The sequence below is a fragment of the Sorex fumeus genome, unplaced genomic scaffold (assembly GCF_029834395.1).
Source record: "Sorex fumeus unplaced genomic scaffold, SorFum_2.1 ptg000001l, whole genome shotgun sequence".
NCBI classification, from domain to species: domain Eukaryota; kingdom Metazoa; phylum Chordata; class Mammalia; order Eulipotyphla; family Soricidae; genus Sorex; species Sorex fumeus.
Window position 1 is genome coordinate 3,383,812 of NW_026606058.1, and position 22,954 is coordinate 3,406,765.

General features: G+C 42.5%; 1 pseudogene; it reads right to left on the reverse strand.

Annotated features, from left to right (window-relative positions):
• Window positions 1–15,261: 15,261 nt before the first annotated feature.
• On the reverse strand, window positions 15,262–19,010 carry LOC130023190 (ubiquitin-associated protein 2-like; annotated as a pseudogene).
• Between the last annotated feature and the right edge of the window lie 3,944 nt (window positions 19,011–22,954).

Here is a 22,954-nt window from a genome sequence, read left to right on the forward strand (position 1 = left end):
CTAGTGGGCTTTGGAAATCTTTGAAATTTGGCACCTTTGGCTCAGCCTTCATTTCTCTTCTTTTTTTTCCTCCTGTTTGGGTCACACTTAACCATGCTAAGGGGCTACTCCTGGCTCTACACTCAGGAATTACTCCTGGCTGTGCTCAGGAGACCATGTGGGATTCCGGGGATCCAACCCGGGTCAGCCACATGCCAGGCAAACAACCTTCCTGTTGTACTATCGCTTCGACCCGCTTTTATTTTTAAATTTATTCCCTTTTTAGTGAAGTTCTATGAGTTTCTAAAACACAATCATATAACAGAGATTTAGAAGATTCATGCCCATCACCTCAAATCCCCAGTCTTCATTTCTAATGATATTGCTTTTATTGTAATATGTGCAAAGAAAAAAGCAGAAACTGAATATGTCCCCTATGTTCTGTGGCAATAAATGTACTGCATATAAGTCTCCTAAAATTAAGACTGTATGGTCTTCAATTTCAATAACCAAAGTAGCCCATGTGGACAGTGCTGAGAGAGGGGTTCCATAGTCTACACCAGATTTTCTTTTCCTTTGTACTTGTTCCTATTATGATATATGCCACATTATCTATTAATTGCTTACATCTAATCTGACTCTTTCAGAGATCATTTGGCAAAGTTCAGAGGCAGATCTTACCTATTTCATACTGCCTAGAATACAGTAAAAGTTCAATAAGTGTTTGCTGAATGGAGACATGATAAAATGCTAGATTCCTAGTTTGAATGGTATATTTGTGTGTGGTTCCCATTTCTGCCTTTCTTTAGAATCACCAGAGACCTTTAGAGAAATAGATGCCAGAACCTACCTTCAGAGATACTGATTTAGATTATTGTTTGTGAGACCCTGGACTCTGCATTTGCATAGTTCTTGAATCTTATACAATGTCTACAACCATTTGCCACCTGTGCTCTAGGCCATTGGCAGCTAGAAGATTCATTTATAGTGGCTTTTGGAATTCATTTAGTTGATAAACACGTTTTAAAGATATTTCCTGCCAGCACGACTGTGTGGTTTGGAAATATGACATGAATAAGGAATAGTTTCTTTCCTTTGAAGACCCAAAGCCTACAGAAGTGATCTAGAGGTATTTCAGTGCACTAAGACACATGGCAGTGATTGTAAAATAAGACAGAAACTGCCTTCTGATGCTGCCTTCCTGAAGATATCAGAGAAATATTCTAAAATTATTACCTTTGTGTCTCTCATTCCAACAGGGACATATCAATGTAATAGAGTTATATAGAAAGGCAAAATTACCCTGCACAGTCGAGCTGTCTATAAACAAGTATCAACAGAGGGGAACACTTAAGAAAACACAAATAGGTATTTTTCTTGAAGGACTTACCTATGTTGCAAAGAGAAACAGAGGAGTCAAACCCGAGAGCTCGTGGACCCAGGGTTTGAGAAACCTGGTGCTTTTAAAGGGGGTTTAATTGCACCTTTGGGCCAGATATTTTACAAACAACACCCTTGATGTATAATAGTCTGATTCATTGTCAACCCAGCCCTACCAAACCCTCTTTCTTCTCCATGGGACTTTTAGTCCCAGCATTTCATTGAATGTCCATCCTCCACTACACTTGCATTCTTCTTCAACTGACATCTTAGACTATATAGCACTACTGCGCCATATAGATAAAGCACTGAGGTGCTCAAAAAAAAATCCAAACAAAAACAAAAACACTCTGTGGACCAAGAATGGTTGTGTCCTGAGAATCATGTGTGTTTGTGTATCTGTGTGGAGTGCTATTCATTGAACCCAGGTCCACACACTGATGGCGTTTGCTCTACCTCTCTTCAATACTTTGATTTTTAATCGAAGCTATTTCTGTCTCAAATATGGTCGCTTCGAGTTTATAACAACATATTTGATTTGAATCTGTTTGGGCCCAAGTGCTCAGTGATAATGGGTATTTGCTGTCCTGTGAGGATGAGCACGAATGTTGTGTTTTCGTCACTTCCTTCTGACTGTTCCCTCATGCTGATGGCTCTGCTTCTTATTACTCCTCTCCCTGTGTCCATCAGGTGTGTCCCAGAATTTTTTTCCGGATAAATTCCAAAGAATATAATTTATGAAAATGAAAAAATAATAAAAATTTCTTTAAACATTTTAGGGTTTGTTTTTGAGTCATTCCCAGCAATGCTCAGGGTTTACTCCTGACCCTGCACTCGGAAATTACTCCTGGTGGTGCTCAGGGGACCGCATGGGAATGCTGGGAATTGGACCCAGGTAGGGCATACGCAAGACAAGTGTCCTGCCCACTATACTATTGTCCTAGCCCCTCAAAAAAGCCTTTTAAAAGAGATGTTCTACAATGAGTAAATGTGGAACTCAATGTCTCATTATTTTTAAGTTTGCTTGGGACACAACCAGCAATACTGAAAACATAAGATTCAAACTACAACAACCAGACTTAAAAATGTGCCTGCCAAGGATCAGCCTGGGAACTCTGGTGGAGGGAAGTTGACACTGGTTGTGGAACTGAGGGTGGGTCACCGTATGTCTAAAACTCAAATCTGAATAACTTTGTAGATCATGATGCTTTAATAAAATTTAAAATATTAAGTAATCATAACACATTGTAAGTGTGAATGTCCTTTGTCTTGAAGGGCTGAACTTGAATGGAAATGTGTGACCCATTTTCTACTTGTGCTTGCTATACTTTGTAATCATATTCATATATGGAGAACATATATAAATATAATAACTTGAGAAAATAAAAGCATTAAAAATTTAAAAAAAATTAAAAAGCATTAAAAAGAAACCTTTCTTGTGTAGGAAACTATGTTCATAATCAGAGAGCCCCCGGATATGTTCTTGCATGTTTCCTCATTCCTGAAGGAGGAGGAGGGTATTTTAACTTCCTTATGGCCTGGGTGGAGCAGGTTGCCATGTGGGGAACAGGCCTAGCCATTGGACTGCCCTTGTCTGCTAGTTGTCATTGTTGGAGTGGTTAGTACAAAAATTTTAATTTTGGCTTTGTGTGTTTTTTTGATCCCACTCTGATATGTTTCCTGGGGGCAATATGGTGCCACAGACTGAACCTGGGTCTCCGGCATGTGAAGCCCTTTGCCGTGTCTGCCATCCTGCATGTGCACATTAGCCCTTTGACCTGTCTCCTTGTCTCTTAAGCAGTTTTAATTTCAAGAGAAATTATGTTCACATGAATGTCTTCCCAACCATCTTGATAAATCTTTTTTATTTTTTGTTTTGGGGCCACTCCCTGAGGTACTCTCGGACTGTGAGGTACTGGGGATCAAACCTAGGACTCAAACAAACTCTTTGGGCTACTCCCTAATAGATCAGTTTTGTTTATTGGTTTCAAGTGTGTGATGATGGGCTTGCTGTTACTCGTGTGCATGTTCTACTGACCGCTTTTGAGTCTGGCTTGTCTGATTCTTGAAATCTTCTTGATTTTCTGCTCTCACTTCCTCGTTTTCTGATTGTCTCTGATGTATCTTCTTTTGTTTTTCCTCTCTTTAATACTTTAGTCTGTTTGTTTCTTGAAGTCCCTTTCTTTTGGTACCATTTCTTACTTTCTCTTTCTTCCACCTCTGCTTTTACCCCGTTTGTTCCAGAATATCTGAAATGGCATTCATTTTGTTCTTTCACTCTCTTGATTTATTAGAAAAGTCATTACTTTTGGTTTGGTGGAGCGATAGCACAGCGGTAGGGCGTTTGCCTTGCACGTAGCCAACATGGCCGACCCGAGTTCGATTCCTCCGCCCCTCTCAGAGAGCCCGGCAAGCCACCGAGAGTATTCGATATGCCAGACACAGTAACAACAAAGTCTCCAATGGAGACGTTACTGGGCCCACTCGAGCAAATCGACAATCAATGGGAGGGCCTTTACCTTTACCTTTACCTTATTACCTTTTTTTATTATTGATTACATTTTTTTTTAGGTTACATCTGGTGGTGTTAGGAGGTAATTCCTGGCTTAGTAATTGGGAGTTGCTCCTGGTGGTGCTCAGGGGCTTATGCAATGTCAGGAATTAAATCCAGAAATTCTAGATACAAAGTGTGCACTCAAGCACTATGGGCTATATTCATGGGTCCCTAAATTTATCATTTTTTGGGGGGGGGGTGGAATGTGTTCAAGCCACACTTGAATGTTCTTATGGCTTGCTTCTGGTTCTGTGGTCAGCGATCACTCTTGGCAATATTCAGGGAACTGTATGTGGTACTTGGGATCAAACCTGGGTCAGTCGTATGCAAGTGTCTTACCTGATATACTATCTCTCCGGCCCCTAAATTATTTTCTACAAGGAAAAAATAAAAGCAGAGCACTCTCAAAACTGATATGCCTAGTCCTTATCATCAGAGCCAAAGTGACATTTACTGAGATAAGAGCCTGCCACAACCAGACAACAGGAAAGCTAGGTGTCACTCTGGTCTCTTTTCTAGCAGTTTTTTTTTTTTCCTACAATAGTGTTTGCACTGCTTCTAGAAAGAGGGCATTTTGGACACAGAGCACATGGTCTATGACGAAATGTTAGTTTGAATGACTTGTGCTGTGGTAGCTTTCTGGTGATATAGCCATGGCGTCTCAGTTCCACATCTGTCTGTGGGACTCCCTGGGAGCGTTCATCGTGATGATGCAGATTAAAGGGACTGACAGTTTATTTCAAGACATCAAGTATTTGTGGGAGAATGATTGGCATCAGTGCTGGTGGTAGCTGCCCCGTGCCCATTCCAGCTGCCCGCCGTGGACGTTTAGGAAACCTATGGATTCTCTGCAAGCGTCAGCAGCAAGTTCAGGTGACCATCATGTCCTGGGTGTGTCTCTAAAACAGTGTGATATTTGAGGAAATATCTTGTTTTTAAGCTCGTCTGAGGAAAAGCTCTATACAAATCCCAGTTATTACACATGTATATATTAATAAGTTCAGCGTGATTAAACCCTAAACGTTTGTTCTATCTGAATGAAACATTGAATCCAACAACATGGGTGGATAATTACAGACATTTAAGATCCATTTTCATTAGGAAGGGGTGTAACTGAAAGAACTAGGGCATGAAGTAGGGCCCAGAGATCCTTTATATGTTCTTGGTTTAGCTCAATATTTTCTTGATTAGAAAATGGAGTGACTTAGAAAACGTGTGTCTTTTGTGTTCTCCTTGGATGAGAAAAACTCTGTGACCAAAGACTTGTGACTTTGAACCAACTTTTCTTATGTATCAGGGCCTATCAGTAAAACTGAAACTGTTAAGGATTTTAAATAAGGTTCCAATCAATATGGGGTATAATTTTCTCTCTTGTGATTCAAACATTGATGTTCTGGATCAATTAATCAATTTCCTACTGACACACACAATAATGTGTCAAGCTTTTGGTTCTGAAAAAAAAATTGAAATACTGTTAAAATTAAAGACGCTTTTGGGTCTGAGAGATAATACAATGGGTAAGGTACTTGCCTTGCTTGTGACTGACCCAGGTTCAATCCCTGACTCCCTGGGTCTCCTGAGTCTGTCAGGAGTGATCCCTGTGTGCAGAGCCAGGAGTAAGCCCTGAGTACAGCTGGGTGTGACCCCCAAGGCCAAAATATGATAATAAAAACTGAAGATATCTTGAGATTAGAGGCAAGGCTCAAAGGGCTGGAGAACATGCTTTGTATGTAGGTACTCAGGGTTAAATCTTTGGCACCGCAGGGTCCCCTCGGTACTTAATACAAAATTGGGAGTATCCCTGAAGCTTTACCATACATGGGCTCAAAAACAAGCGAGAAAAAAAACCCAAATAAATGAAAGGAAATTTGGACTCATATCATTTCACCTGGCACCTGGTCTCTTTTCTCATAGAAACTATTATTGCTATTGATTTGGTGTTTTTCTTTGAGGTAGTTTCTTTATGTTTTTAGGTAGAAAAAACAAGAAGAATGTCCATACATGTCTCATATATTTCTCCCTGTGGTTTGGCCTTCTCTCCTAGACGGTCTGTGTGTTTCTTGAATGGGGGATCATTTTATCTCTTTGATCTCACTCCACCCTTTTCATCTGTCTCTTAACTTTGGCATGGAGGTGGGTGTGATGTGTGTTTGTGGTGCCTGACTCATTCTTGTGAGATTTTGACACATTCTTTTCACATTCAATCTTTTCTTGATAAAATGTAAAAAAATAAAGTAACTCTTTTTGTATATTCTTGGAATAAGATAAAAGGTAAAGGTAAAGGCCCTCCCGTTGATCATCGATTTGCTCGAGCGGGCCCAGTACCTTGGAGACTTTGTTGTTACTGTGTTTGGCATATCGAATACGTCATGGGGAGCTTGCCAGGCTCTGCCGTGCAGGCGAGATACTCTCGGTAGCTTGCCGGGCTCTCCAGCCCCGGCATAAGATAATAGTAACCAAAGAATGGTGAGTTCTTTGGTGGGGTTGGGGAGTGGAAAGAAGTAGTTACATGAAAAATTTATCTTTTGAGAGGAAGTATTACAATATTTTACTCAAGTAGAGTTAATAACAAGGCCAAGGAAGACCTCTAGACTCTGTGTTCAAAACCACCCCACCTCCCGCAGTAGAAACCAGACATCCACAAGTGGCATTTACCCCACCCTTCCTTGGTGTAAGTATCTGGTTGCATTGTTCCCACACTTAGTTGTGGTGCTCCTCTGGGATCTCACACTTCAGTTGTGCTGCTCAGATGCTGGAAATTCTGGGGGCCCCAAATTGCAGTGCCATTGGGATCACATTCTCGGCATTGTGGGCTGGTGCTGGGGATCGAACTTGTGATCTTATGCAGATGCTCTCCCACTGAGTTTCTTGTGGGTGGGGCGGTAATGGATCATGTAGATTTTAAAAGTACCCGAAACTCTTTTGGGAGGTCTTTCAAGCAATATTCAGGGTGTCTGGAGACCACTGGGCCAAGCTAACCTGAAGATACAAGGCTTGGTCCCTAAGACGCAATGCTTCTTGGATGCAGTGCCTTCAGAGTGCCACTCAGCAGTGCTGGAGGTGCCACTCAGTGTCAAGGGTCCAAAGAATCAAAGTGTGTGCCCCAGCCCTTTAAGCTACCTCCCCCAAATATCTGGAATTTAAAGTTGATTCTGAGAAATTATCATGAGTTTAGAATCTTTTGTAGTTACTATTGTTTGTTTAAGGTCTACACCTAGCAGTGCTCAGTCAGGGCTTACTCCTAACTCTGCACACAGGGATAACTCATGACCTGACCCAGGGAACTGTATGTAGCATCAGAGTTCATTTGAACACTGGCCAGCCATGCGCAAGACGAGCACCTTGCTCGCTGTCCTGTCACTCTGGCCTGGTTACAGTCTCTTTTCAAAGAACTGGAACACCACTGATAGAAGAATCTTCCTCTCGATCCTGCCTCACATTCCACTCCCTCAGTGCTTCCCTCAAGCTCTGCCTTTCCAGGAACAAACTTGAAAGAAGAGCTTTATCCTTCATTTTCACGATTATGTAGAGTTCGACAACCTCTGTATTGGCTCTGAGGTCTTCCTCATTTGTTGTTTTTCAGGACAGTTTTGGTCAGGGCCCGTCACTGTTTTTCTGTCCGCGGTCGCCCTTGTCAAGAGCAAGTCAGAAGTCATTCTGATGAGGATGTTAAGTGAAGCTGGGACAGGTTCCCGCTTCAGCACAGAGAGAAGCTGATAAGGGAAGAAGTGGACTCTGTTGCATCATGATCCAATTGTGAGAAAAAAAATCATTTTGTGGAATAGAAAAAAATATGCTCATTCTAAACAATGCACCAAAGTGAGCTTGATGTATAAATGAGAAGATCGAGGGTGGGATAGTGATTCAGAAAATACGCAGTGTGTCAAGAAAGAAGAGGAAATGGTAGAGAATCACCGACCCCTGTGATTCGAGGCCATTGTGAAGGGAAACATTGCCGTGAAAGCAAGTTCTTTGCAGGAGGACATAAATCTTTGCATCATTTATTTATCTTAATGGGTATTTTATGCCCTTTAATAAAAATATTCCCTTCCTTCCTTCCCTTCCCCTCCCGTTGATCGTCGATTTGCTCGAGCGGGCCCAGTAACGTCTCCATTGGAGACTTTGTTGTTACTGTGTCTGGCATATCGAATACTCTCGGTAGCTTGCCAGGCTCTCCGAGAGGGGCGGAGGAATCGAACTCGGGTCGGCCATGTTGGCCGCTTGTAAGGCGAACGCCCTACCCGCTGTGCTAATATTAACATTAAAAAATTCTTTTTGAATGATTTCTATCAACCAGGAGAAAAATGTTGGAAATATTTCCCATGGTTTATGGAGCCTTAAAGTTCTTATTACCTTTAATTGATCCTTCAGATTCTTCAGAGAAGAATTTTACTTTTTACTGAATCATTTTATTTTGAAACCTTTTCCTCCTCTTGACTCCAAATGGTTCCTAGTGCAATGACAGAGCTAAATATCCGAACCACAGAGTAAACAACACTGAAATCATGAGATTCAAACATTAATAACCGAACTGAAAGAGGTGACTGTTGAGATGACAGGCAGGGGTAGGGGTGGCAAAGTTGGGGGGGGGTAATTGGGAGGTCATTGAGAAAGAGAAACTAGGAACAGTAGTGGAGGTGGCAGGATTAGTGACTGAACATTATATGTCTAAAACCCAATTATTAATAACTTTGTAAACCATGGAGCATTAATGAAGTTGGTCAAACAGGTAAAGACCAACCAACCAATGAAGTTGGTCAAACAAAACAAAACAAAAACAAATGGTTCCTAGGGTGGCTCATGCTGGGTTTTGGTGGAAAGGATAGCTGTTGGGATCTCTACTTTTGCCTGGATCTTTGAGAAATGTTCTCTCTCCCCTCCCAGAAGAAGTAAGGTTCATGGCTGGTTTTCTGAGACTGCCTCATCTCTAGGCTTCTCCCATGCCTCCTCCATCAGATTGTCTTCATACTCTGAGTTCTCATGCCCTTCATGGGCTCATGTGTGCTTCTGAGCCTTTGTTCATGGCATTCCCTTTACCCAGCGAGAAACCAGTGGAATTCCCTCCTAGCCAAAACACATCTTTTGAGACACATTCCAGGTTATTGTGCTTCTGACATCTTCCACTGTCCCTACTATTTCTCACTCTTTCCACCAGACCACCCTTCTTGTTCTCTTTTAAACCTACTAAACAATGATCCCTCCACTTTACTAAAAATATATATTTTTTTCTTTTTTATTAGTGAAACGACATGAGGTACAGTTGTAGATTTACAAATTTTTGTGCTTGGATCTCGGTCATACCACGATCAAATACCCATCCCTCCACCAGTGCCCATTTTCCACCACCAGGATAATATCCCTCCCCCCCCATCTTCCCATCCCCCCATCCCCCCCTGCCACTGTGGCAGGGCATTCCCCCCTGTTCTCTCTCTCCTCCTGGGCGCTGTGATCAGCCAAAGAGGCATTGAGTGGCGAACATGTTCAGTCCAGTCTACTTTCAACCTGCATCTCCCCTCCTGGGAGGATCCTCCAAACACCCTCCACTTGGTGTTCCCCTTTCTATCTGAATTGTCCTAAAAATATATATTTTTAAAAAAACCTACTAGACAGGCCCTGGTTAGTGTGACATGACTTCCTTTACTTCCTGCCGTTCTCTGCTCGTGAGTCTGCTAACCTTCATCTCACAAATAGCAATACCCTCACGTCCCCTGCCTCCATGCCCTTCCCTCAATTCTTTCCATTTCCTAACATTGATCTCTTCTTTTCATTATTTATTTTTTTTATTGCATTAATCTCTTCTGATATAGAATGTGGACTCCACAAAAGTCAGTAATTTGGTCTGTTTTATTCACTCCTTTACTCCCATCACCTAGGAAATGCCCACCGGGAAATAGTCACGCAGCAAAAATTCACGGAACAAACAATTCACTCACTCTACCATAAATAAACTTGCCCTTTTAAAGTAATTTATATACTGGTTGTACCCTGTCTGGCTATACTCGTAGTGCGACTAGGCAAGAGTTGAATGATGCCGCTGTATTTGCACCTCTATTGCTAAGCTGCATATTCTAAGCTGGTTTTGTGAACATATCTTGTCTCTTCAAATGATATTGAAAGTTACTTAGGAGTAGACATTACATTTTTTTATTATTATTATTACTGAAACACCATGAGGTACAGTTGTAGATTTACAAATTTTTGTGCTTGGATTTCGGTCATACCATGATCAAATACCCATCCCTCCACCAGTGCCCATTTTCCACCACCAGGATAATATCCCTCCCCCCCCATCCCTCCCATCCCCCCATCCCCCCCTGCCACTGTGGCAGGGCATTCCCTTTTGTTCTCTCTCTCCTTTTGGGTGTTGTGATCAGCAAAAGAGGCATTGAGTGGCAAACATGTTCAGTCCAGTCTACTTTCAACCTGCATCTCCCCTCCTGGGAGGATCCTCCAAACACCCTCCATTTGGTGCTCCCTTTTCTATCTGAACAGACATTTCATTTTCTTCTACTTCTTAGCCACATAATATTTGACCTAGTGCTAGGTTCCATTAGTAATTACTTACTTGTTTGTTACTTAAGCTCTAACATGGTACAGAAAAGGATTAGATGTCATTTACTGTGGAACAAGCACTGTGTGGTGGGTCCCTGCTTAATGGACTGCCTGATCAGTGATGGGAGCTTCTAGTGGGGTCAGGTGGACTGGATTGATACAACTGAGTCTTTGGGAGGCTTTGTTTGACTCTTTTCTGTGAAACTCAGGAATCTGGTTGAAGGAGTGTGATACTGCTGACTGATTTCTCAGCATCTGTGACTCTTCTTCCTCCATCCTAATCTAGATTCTGATAAGCACAGTCCTGTCATTAAGAATGATTAGGAAATTGAAAATGTCTGTTATGTATTATCGTACCTGAACCTAAGTAGTCTTTATTCATTATTTTAAGCAAGCTTGAAAGTAATTTTTTTCCCGTATTTTACATAGTTTTTCCTTTTTAGCTTTTTCAGATAGTTTCAAAGCTGTTTACAGTAAAATGAATAAGAAATAAACTAGTCCAAGTAGGAGAGAAATAGAAAAGTAAAATGAGGGAAAAGGATTTAAATATGCCTACAGTAAGGGTCAATGTAATTGCTACGATAGCATTCCAAGTTTTCTGAGGCATTTCCCAAAGCACCACCAGATAATCCTCATGATCAGGAACCATTCTTTTGATGAGTAAGATAAGCATTTCTAATGTAATATTTCAAGGGGTACTTTATAAATGATCTCCCCACCAAAGAAAGAATAAATTTTTAAAAAAATTTTATTAGTGAAACACCATGAGGTACAGTTGTAGATTTACAAATTTTTGTGCTTGGGTTTCGGTTATACAATGATCAAATACCCATCCCTCCACCAGTGCTCATATTCCATCACCATGGATCCCAGTATCCCTCCCATCCCCCATTCCCCCATCTCACCCTGCCTCTGTGGCAGGGCATTCCCTATTGTTCTCTCTTTCCTTTCGGGTGTTGTGGTCTGCAAAAGAGGCATCGTGTGGCAATCATGTTCAGTCCATGGTCTATTTTCAACCTGCATCTCCCCTCCTGAGAGGATCCTCCAAACACCCTTTATTTGGTGCTCCCTTCTCTATTTGAGCTGCCCTTTCCCCTAGAATTCCTGGCTGGTCTCTAAGCCATGGAGTAATCATCCTGGTACTGATCTCAGCTGAAAGAATAAAATTCTTAACTGTGCTGTTCTAGCCAACCCAGTGTAAATGTCTGTTTCTTATAATTTTGACAAAACGCCGGATGGGAGTGAAAGCTTATTATTTAATGGGTAGAAAGGAACTGAGATGTGACTGAAGAGTCAACAGCATGGAGATGGTTCTGAAGTGTCCGTCGAGCTGATTGAGTGAGGCTCTCTGAGAACTGGGATTTTGGTTTCATACCCAATCTGTCACACCCTTTTCCTCCTTTGATGGCATGTTGGGACTCCCTCAGCACTGGTTTGTCCAGGGTGTATCTCCACATTCCACAGACCATAGGAGCAGGTACCCAGAGAGCGACACGATAAAAACCAAGTTGCTAAAACAGTTGTCTCACCTGATTAAAGGGCTCTACAGCTCTGCACAACAAGGACCACAGGGCCTGTCTTAATTAGTAGAATTCTTGATTTACCAAGTTCTATGTATAATCTCAGTCAGGAGTAGCTTAGAAATGCTGTACTTTTTTGTGCGAATCAATGGGACAAGTAGAATGGGCATTAGATTTAATTACAAGGTGATTCTGACTTAAGGAAACTGGTCTCCGCCTGCCCTAGGCTTTGATCAGGGCCACTATTCAGTGGCTTTCAATGGCTCCTTCAAAATTGCTGGCAGTGCTTAGGTGTCCTCACTGACTCAGCATGGTGTTTCCTGTGGGTGGGTGGGCTGGGGGGAAAGTGGGGTTTGTGTTGCTGTTTCCTTTATATAACTCCTTCGTTTGATTTGCGTCCCAGTTAGATTCATGGTCCCAGAGCCTCAAAGCTTGCCTGTGGACCTAACACTGAAATCAGCTGCTTTAGCCTGTGCTGAGCAGTCAAAATCAGAATTCTGGGGGAATTGGAGATGGGAACTTGGGAGGCTTTCTCTGCCTCTGGCTCTTCTTTCCTCTCCTCTTCCTCCCTCCCTCTTCCCCTCCAGTTTCTATTCTCCACCCATCTTCCCTTTCCTCTCCTCTTCTCATAGATATAAGGAATTGGCCAGGTGTCGTATGATGCCCATGACTAAGGAGAAATAAGGGACACACTAAGTTTGTAGGTTCCCACATGAAAAGTCCAGCAGTGAACTGTGTGGACTTCATTTCTTATCAAGGGAATGTTCTAGACTCATATCCCTTTTAATGTGGCCAAGTGGAGTTGGAAAGGACGCCTTCAGGAGATTAATTTTCCCAGCATGGGATAAGAGACCCTTCTTTGGGTCTTACTCAGCATTTCCACAGACTTTGAACTGACCTCCACTCTGTAATTCAGAAATCTCTAGAAAAGAAAGAGATTCCTCACCTATATCTAGGATTAGCTTGTAAAAGTCTGAGATTTTATGCAATGCTTTAAACAGATGTATAATCTCCTGTGATGAAGCTTAAAGGCGGCACCAATCTTCTGAGACACAGACGGAACGGAAGCAGAGGGAAGCAGCTGGCGAGAGCAGCGAGGGGTGGGCGGCTGGCGGGGTGTGGGCCCCGCTTGCTCGTCATGGCTCCTGCCGACCCTGCCCACAGCCCACAGTGTTCAGTAGTTTTTCCTTTTTTAAAGAAATCACACTTGATTCTGCAGCTGTCCTATTGAATAAAGTGATGGTTTTTTACAAAAAAAAAAACAACCAGATGTATAATCAGAAACATAGAGGTGCCAAGACACACTCTAAGTGACAGACCTAGGAATGGTTATATTCTGGGCACAGTCATCTCTTGAATTCACATTCTTTTTTTTTCTTTTTGGGTCACACCTAGTGATGCTCAGGGGTTACGCCTGGCTCTTCACTTAGGAATTTGGCAGTGCTTGGGGGACCATATGGGATACCAGGTATAGAACGTGGGTCAGCCACGTGCAAAGCAACCCCCCTACCTGCTCCGGCCCTGAGTTCACATTCTTGAGAGTTTATTTGGAGGTTAAGGCAGGGGAGCATAGCTACTCTTTACTTTTGACTGAAGAACAGCACACCTGCCTTGGCAAAGGCTGCCCTCTGCTACTGAGGGTGATGCTTCAGAGGAAAACACATGATGTGGGAGGGAGGAAGGGGCACCCGCCAAGCCAGCCAGATGAGCTGAGTCAACACTGAATATCACTGGGGTGACAGACAGAGCAGTCAGCTGACCCTCACATTCTGAGCTCTCAATCTATCTCTTCCCCCTTTTTTTGAGTTATTTTTTTACTACTTTTATTTATCTATTAATTTTTTATTGATAGAAGTCCTGTAATTTATAATACGTTAAAGAGCTCACATTTTTTTTTCCTCTTAGAACTTTATTAGGAAAAGGTTGGGCAGATGAGAAACTCTTAGGACAGTGGCCCTACGGTCAAGGCGATACAATAGAGGGGCTTCAGAAACATGCCCTCATTAATTGAAAGCAGCGTTTGGATTTTTAAATGTTTTCTTTTTAAGAGATTTTAACTGTATTGTGGGCTAGAGCAATAACACAGTAGTAGGGCGTTTGCCTTGCGCACAGCCAGCCCGGCTGAGCCAGGTTTGATTCCTCTGCTCCTCTCGGACAGACCGGCAAGCTACCGAGAGTATCTCGCCCGCACGGCAAAGCCTGGCAAGCTACCTGTGACATATTCGATATGCCAAACACAGTAACAACAAGTCTCACAATGGAGAGGTTACTGGGCCCGCTCAAGCAAAATCGATGAACAACAGGAGGACAGTGTTTGGACAGTGACCGTTTAATTGTATTATTTACTTTTCTGTTCTTTAATTGTTTTAAATTAATTTTTTGGCTGGAGGGATAGCATAGGGGATAGGGCATTTGCCTTGCACGCGGCCGACCCGGGTTTGATTCCTTCGTCCCTCTTGGAGAGCCTGGCAAGCTATCTAGGGTATCCCACCGCAGGGCAACGCCTGGCAAGCTACCCATGACGTATTTGATATGCCAAAAACAGTAACAACAAGTCTCACAATGGAGACGTTACTGGTACCCGCTCGAACAAATTGATGAACAACAGGAGGACAGTGATTTGTAAAGCTGTATATAATAGAATTGTTTCAGGGATACAATATTGCAACACCAGTCCCACCAGCAGTGTCTCTGTGTCCCTGCCTGCCTGAAATGGTAGGGATGGCAGGAAATTAGAGGTGGCAAGAGGGACCCTGATTTTATTTTTTTAGAGCTGGACTGGCTGGACCTCTCTGGCTATAAGTTTAGATTATTTTTAAAATGGTCAACCAGAAGAAGGCAACGCTCTGGGGACAAGACCAGCTGTGGAAGTCCCTGCTATCTGTGAAGACAAACAGGCACCAGTTTTGTTGGGCTTACTTCCAGGTGAAGATTTGTTGGGAGAGAAACATGATAAATGACAAGGAACCTGTTTCTCCAAAGGAGAGAGACAAATTAAGAACACAGGGAAGAAAATGCAAATAATGGTTATAAGGAGGGTGAGATAAGTCTTGATTCTTCTTTGGTACCTGGTCCCAGGCTCCCCCACCAATCCCTCACCCCCTGACCAGTACTTCTAGACTTTGGCTTCTGTGGAAGATGGAAGGCAGGAGGGAGGGGGTGATTCTGTTACAACAAAGGAGCCTAAAGGCCTGAATGAGGACAGTGGACCTCAGAGTGGCAGCTACACCCCCATTCTCCAGAGACTTCTATAACATTTACAAATACATGCTTGCCCTAGCTCTTGGGGTTCAGCTTGTCCAGTTCATAGTTGCCATAGGCAGGCTTAGAGGCTTGAGGCTCTGGTTGGAGGGAGCTGAGCTGGTTATACTGAGGAGGACTTTTCTGGGTGTCATATGGCAGGTGGTGGTATAACAGCTAGGAGTGGGGCAACTGGGGTGCAGTAGAATGGGCAAGAATGGTGTAGGGGGGTCACAGCCAGGGACTGAGTCAGGAGCTAAGACCCTGGGGAGCCCAAGGCTGAAGGCAGGCTGAATGGTGGAGGAGTTCCTGCATGAAGTTTCTGTTTGTCAGATGTCTGAGAGTTCCTGTAGACAGAACCAGCCATACCGGCAGGCCAGGGGTACTTGTGGACACAGATCCACCTTTGCCTGGCTCAGAGTTTACAGACTTGTTCTGTGACTGGGATCAGCGCTTGGTGTCATCTCCCGCTGCTGTCCTCTGGGTCAGGTCACCATAGCCTGTGGTGTGGCGATGCTGGCCGTAGCTGGGATGGGCTTGCTGGGATGGAGTGGCAGCAGTGCTGAGGTTCATGCCAGGCTGCTTGGCGGAGGCCGGAGGGATGACTGCGGTGGGCCCATACAGGAAGGCACTGTGCTGCCATGATAGCAGAAAGGCCAGTGTAATGAGCTCACTTTTTTCTCAAACAAAAACAGGATATTGATATTCACATTCAATCATATCCCTCTGACTAACATATCAACTACCTTTAAAGTCTGTATTAGTTCTCTTGATTTCTTCATTTTTAATTTTATTAAAAAATTTATATATATGTTAATTGAATGACCATGAGATACAACAGTTACAAAATTGTTCACGATTGGATTGGATTTGGTGTCACCCGTACTTCCACCAGTGCACATTTCCCACCACCAACGTCCCCAGTTTCCCTTCCTCCAGAACGCTCCTCCTCCAATCTGCCTCTATTGGCAGATACTTTTCTTCTCTCTGTCCCTGTCTCTGTCTCTGTCTCTGACTGTCTCTCTCTCTTCTTTCTCTCTCTTTCCTTCTGGGGCATTATGGTTTGCAATATAGGCACTGAAAGGTTTATATATATATATATATATATATATATATATATATATATATATATATACAAGCACAAGCATCCTGTTGTTCGTCGACTTTCTCGAGCAGGCACCAGTAACGTCTCCTTCGTCCTAGCCCTGAGATTTAAAAAGAGCCATTTCAATGCTCTTTCAGGATTAGGAGAATGAGACCCATCATTGTTACTGGTATTTGGCATATTGAGTACGACATGGGAAGTTTGCCAGACTCTGCCGTGCAGGCAGGATACTTTTGGTAGCCTGCCAGGTTCTCCAAAGGAAAAAATAAGATAATTCGCGGCCGCGCGCTTCCGGGAGCTGGGTTTTATAGTCTCTGTGTCTTGGCCATTGATGGGACCAACCTGGTGCTGGTAGCAGCTGATGGGTGTGACGCCTACCTACTGGAAGATGGAGGGTCTTGGTGGAGAAGGCCCAGTCCCAATCCGAGTAGGCTTGGAGACCTCAGCCCCGGGACCTGCATGCCTGAGTTCCCCTGCCAGTTCTTTCATGCATGAGGCCCGTCCGGACGTGTGGAGAGTGGTCCCAGCATGGCCGTGGCTGGCTCCGGAGGTCCTCAGCTGCTGGGGCTCTGCTCGGGGCGGAGTAGGGGGAAAGAGAAACTCAACCCTCCCCCCTCCAAGGGGCCCCAGTGAGGACAGCCAGGCGCAGGGGCAGGAGACTCTGGATATATATATTCTTTTTCCTGCTTTCATCACTCAGTTCTTGTCCAGGGTACATTCCCAACTATCATTGTCATAGTGGTCCTTTCTCTATCCTAACTGCCCCCCTACCCCTACTTGTGGCAAATTTTATGACCAGTCCTCCTGAGATTTTTATTGAACAAAATTTACTTAGAAAGATATGAAGGGAGACAAAGAGAAGAATATTTGTTCTTGAGAGAACATGGACTTTTCCAGAGTGAAAAAAGCAGAAAGAGAGAGATATATGTTGAAGGGAGAACCTGGGCTTGAAAGAGGTATCCTGAGCTTCCTACTTCTGCTTTTATCTCTCACTTCTTAGATACTTCTTTCCTGGAATTTTAGGAAGGAAGAAGCGTACATTTTTATTCAAGCTTACCATAATAACTATCAGGAGCAGTCTCCTTGAACAGCACATATGTACTTTCAAGTGCTTTGTGAGGCAATTTTATTCACCTAGTAGGATTCACTAATCGACCACAAAATGCCTCCTTCTCAAAGAGGTCTTCCTGGACCTCTCAGTTTAAAATAGGCTGCCCCCTTTCTCCCTCATATCACAGTTTTCAAGTAATGAATTACTCTGTTCATTTTAAATTAAGAACACACACACCCACACCCACACCCACCCACCCACCCACACACACACACACACACACACAGAACCAGGGATTAAAATCAGGACCTCACACATGCATCTGTGACTCACTACTGAGTCACATACTAACTGAGTTATTTTTTTAATGACCATTCCTTCATCAGATTGTACTTTCTATGGTCAAGAATTACGTGTTTTGGTTTCCCAATGTATACCTTCTATCATTGCTTGGTGGGTGATAAGTGGTTAAATTAAAAGAACCAAATATCTTCCATGGGTTTGAAATGATAGGCAGTAAACACAGAGGCTTGGAGCACTGAAAAATACCAGGTTGTTTTCTAACTTTTTACTATAGGATTCCTCTTATTACTTTTTTGGAGGTGGGCACACGTGGCTGTGCTTAGGGCTTATTCCTCACTCTGCATTGGTGGATCACTTCTAGAAGGGTCAGGGAGATAACATGAGTGTCAAGAATCCAAACCCAGGTCGGAGGCATAAAAGGCAAGTGTTTTATCCACTGTACTATTTCTCTGGCCTATACTTACTACCTCTAGTCAAATTTACTTATTGAAGCATAACATCCAAATCATAATTATTTAGCTTGATAAATGAACATGAAGCAACACCTGATGTGTCCTCCTGCGGGAATAGAATTTTCTTCAGGGCCCCAGGAGCACACAACCTGCTCATAGTTCACCTCTTAGTTCTATCTGGTGGTACCAAAATCCTTGCTTATAAGATCATAAATGAGTTTTTGTTTGTTTAAGCTTTATGTAAGTGAAATAAGTCAGTATGATTTTTTTTTTAAAAAAATGTCTGGCTTTATTCTGCTCTTCCTGTTTCTGAAGTTCTATGTTGTGTGTGACTGTAGTTCTTGAGGTCTTGTTGTCTAGCAGTCTTTTATACAAACACAGTACAAACTTCTCTCAGTTTATTCTCATTAGACACCTGGGTTACCTTCTTTGTGGCAGATCAGTATCAATGATGCTGCTATGAGCACTTTTCAACATGACATGTGGGAGTATTTCTGTTTGGTAAAATACTGGGATCTAATAGCACAGCGGGTAGGGCGTTCGCCTTGCACGTGGCTGACCTGGCCGACCCAGGTTCGATTCCTCTGCCCCTCTCGGAGAGCCCGGCAAGCTACCGAGAGTATCTCGCCCGCATGGCAGAGCCTGGCAAGCTCCCCGTGACGTATTCAATCTGCCAGACACAGTAACAATAAAGTCTCCAATGGAGACGTTACTGGGCCCGCTCGAGCAAATCAACGATCAACGGGAGGGCCTTTACCTTTACCTTATGTTCAGCTTTAGTGGATATCTCCTTATAGTTTTCAAAAATGGTTGTTTTAAGAATTTGTGCTCCCACTACCAGTGTGAGAACTCTGGCTGTTCTCTTGGCACACATTTGATGTTATCATATTTAATTCCAGACATTTAGTTGGTATGAGTGTTTCTCACTGTGGTTAACTTTGCATTTACCTAATAACTAATTAGTCAAATAGTTTATTGAAAAAACTAAAAGTTTTTTAAAATTTATTCTACTCTGAAGTAACTTCATATCTCTCTGAACAAAACTAAAGGTTTTATTTTTTAATTAAAAAACCCTGCAAATTATTAATAGACATTCTTTGTGTATTATGGAGACTAGTTCTCTCTCTCTCTCTCTCTCTCTGTCTCTCTCTGTCTCTCTCTCTCTGTCTCTCTCTCTCTCGTTCTCTCTCTTTGTCACAATGTCCCAGTGAGTCATTACAATGCTTTTTTACACAGGCAGAGACTGAGGTCAGAAAGGTTAAGTAACTTGTTCAAAAACATGTGAGTTATTAGGATATACAATTTTTTCCTTCTTCCAGTGACATACCATCTATTTAAGTTGGGAAAGAGTACTCATAGAACAATTAGTGACAATTCTAAATCTTAGAATTATGTGAGTGGTGCATACTAGGAAGATACAGCAATTAAAGGATCAACGCGCGCTTCCTGAGAGTCTGGAGTCTGTATAGGACTTAAGGACTGAAATAATTGAGGAAGTAGAGAGGAAATTGAAGCACATTTCAGAGAAGGCGAAACACAAGACATGTGTGAGATGGAGGTAGTAACATAACTAATGCAATGACGTTCGTAAGGAGGTAAAGACGTTAAAGTGCTCTTTGTGTGGCTTTATACTTTAGGACTTTGTCCTTCCGCAGGGCAGTCCCTGTACCTGCTCCCTTCACCAAGACATGTTCAATGCCCTCCACAGAGCATGGCAGATAGAAAGTGCTCAATGAACATGTTCAGAAAATCTTTTTCGCACAAATTTATTCTAAAAATGTACCTTTCAACGTAGTAGGATAGACCTGAGATTATCTAGGTGAGGTTTGTCAAAAGATGGCCAGCCTGATGCCCTCAAAAAGATTTCTACAGAAACTAGTTGTAAATTATAATTAGAAGGGGTAGATAGAGACTGTATGATTAATTCAGATTTGATACCTAGGAAAATGCCAGGTGTCACTGAGAGGTTTTGAAAAGAGAGATGAGGAAATGAGGAGTGGGACGGAAGCAAGAGAACTTGCTAAGAGGTTGTTGCAATGGTACCTAAGTTCATTTATTTAGTTAACAAAATATCTATTGAATCACAGTATACTTCTGTTGTATGTAGATTAGCAGGAGGTGTAGGATAGAAAACTGAGTAAATTCTGGGTCTGATGAGCCATTAGAGGATTTTTAGTCTGAGAAGAGAGCTAAGACAAGCACACAGATTATTTTATTTTACAGCGGGTAGGGCGTTCGCCTTACAAGCGACCAACATGGCCGACCCGAGTTCGATTCCTCCGCCCCTCTCGGAGAGCCCGGCAAGCTACCGAGAGTATTCGATATGCCAGACACAGTAACAACAAAGTCTCCAATGGAGACGTTACTGGGCCCGCTCGAGCAAATCGACGATCAACGGGAGGGCCTTTACCTTTACCTTTATTTTTTTATTTATTAAAAACTTTTTTTAATAGTGAGACATCATGAGGTACAGTTGCAGACTTACACATTTTTGTGCTTGGGTTTCAATTATACAATGATCAAATACCATCCCTCCACCAGTGCCCATTTTCCACCACCACTAATCCCAGTATCCCTCCCACCCCCCATCCCCCCATCCCACCCTGCCTCTGTGGCAGGGCATTCCCCTTTGTTCTCTCTCTCCTTTTGGGTACTGTGTTTCGCAAGAGAGGCATTGAGTGGCAATCATGTTTGGTCTATAGTCTACTTTCAGCATGCTTCTCCCATCCTGGGAGGGTCCTCCCAACACCTTTATTTGGGGTTCCCCTCTTTATCTGAGCTCCCTTTTCCCCCAGTATGGCACACAGATAAATTTTAATTCAAGGAAGAATGTTCAGAAAACAAGGCATTTTGAAGTTCTGAGGAAGATAGCTTTACTGGGGACATCAAGAAAAATTTAAGTGGTATTCAACAACAGTAACTATGTCTGCCTCTGCCTTCCTGCCCCTCAGCTCCTTTGTCATACCACTTTATTTTATCACCTGGAATTACCTAGTTTATATATTGTTGTATCTTGTTGTTTGTCTCTTCCCACCCTCATTAGAATGCAATCTCTAAGATGAAGAGTGCTTATTTGCTTTATCATTTCTTCATAGCACTGCCTCACCCAATGAAATGGAATTAACATGGATGCTTTTCTTTTTTTTTTTTTGGATTTAATTATATTTTAATGGGTTATAAATAAGAAAGCAGATGAAATCCAAGGATTTTAGAAGTGTACAAATCTGTAGTACCAATTATATATATTCAGAAGATTGAATTCCCAATTTTAATTTACAAACTATATAAGCCTTCTTGACTTCTTTTTCTTTTTTTTTTCCCTTTATTGTATTTTATTTTTTTTTAAAGTTGTAGATTTACAATTTTTTGTGCTTTGGTTTCAATTATACAATGATCAGATACCCATCCCTCCACCAGTGCCCATTTTCCACCACCATGGATAATATCCCTCCCACCCCCATCCCCCCATCCCCCCTGTCTCTGTGGCAGGGCAATCCCCTGTGTTCTCTCTCTCCTTTTGGGTGTTGTGGTCTGCAAAAGAGGCATTGAGTGGCAAACATGTTCAGTCCATAGTCTACTTTCGACATGCATCTCCCCTCCTGGGAGGATAACATGGATGCTTTTCAATAAGCATTTAATAAAGAATGAATTAAGTGGTATTTTAATGATTTGGGCATTAAAAATATGCAGGAAGGGAGAGACACTATTTTATGTGGAGGGTGCATGAAGCCCTACAGGGAGTGGAGAGTTTAAGAGGAATTTGAGAAATGGGCTTAGGGAGACTGTTGAAGTCTTGTGGTAAATTTGACATGGAGAATAAAAATAACAGTGGCGATTCCAAGCTTTAAGTTATGAAATCTGATAGAATGGGAATGGAAAATATGATGGAAGAAGGAAAGCTGAGAAGAGAAGCTAATTAGTTGTTTGGCAGACTTGAGATCTTGTGAGCATTTGTATAGACAGGATTTACATGCAGTTAAATATGAATGAGATTAATTAAGACTCATCAGGGTAGGGGCTGGAGTAATGGTACAGCTGGTAGGGTACTTGTCCTGCACTCAGCCTCCCTTGATTCAATCCCTGGCACCCCATATGTCCCCTGAGCCCACCAGGAATGACCCCTGTGTGGAGAGCCAGGAGTAAGCCTTGAGCACTGTGTTTATGGCCCCCAAATAAACAAACAGTGGATAAAGACTTATCAGTGTAGAAGAGATACAGTGATTTGGACCTAAGATGTGTTTTCAAAAGTCTAGAGAAAGTAGAGTCTGTGGAAATAGCCTCAAGAACTGAATGAGAAGAATCCACAGAGAGTCTTGGGTCAGTCATCAGTGCTTACTGCATCAGAGGGTGTTAGAGACTTGTCTTATGGAGGGAAATGTCCCCTTCAAAGGAAGAGTTTTTGTAGGTGGTGGGACTTTTTCTTGATCCTGTGTTAGAAAGAGTGGAGGACAGAAAGAGGAGGAGAAACATAATATGATTGCATATGCGAAGAAAACATCTAGGCATTTTATTCAGAGTGCTGATGTATGAACCTTGAGATAAAAGTTATTGTTTATTTTTTATTGTAGCTTAGGTAGCATGATTACACTATGTTGAATTTCATGATTTTATTGAACAAAGATATTGCCCCTCCATCCCACTGAAGTGCTGAAGATCTTCCACTAAGGTCCTTCTGTCTCTTCTGGTATACCTCTTCCTTCCAGCACAAACTGCTTGGTTTTGCAATAAAGACCACGAGCTTGACTGAATTTGATAGTCTATTCCCTTTGTTTATCTACATACCATAGGTAAGTGAGATCATCCAATAGTTGTTATTCT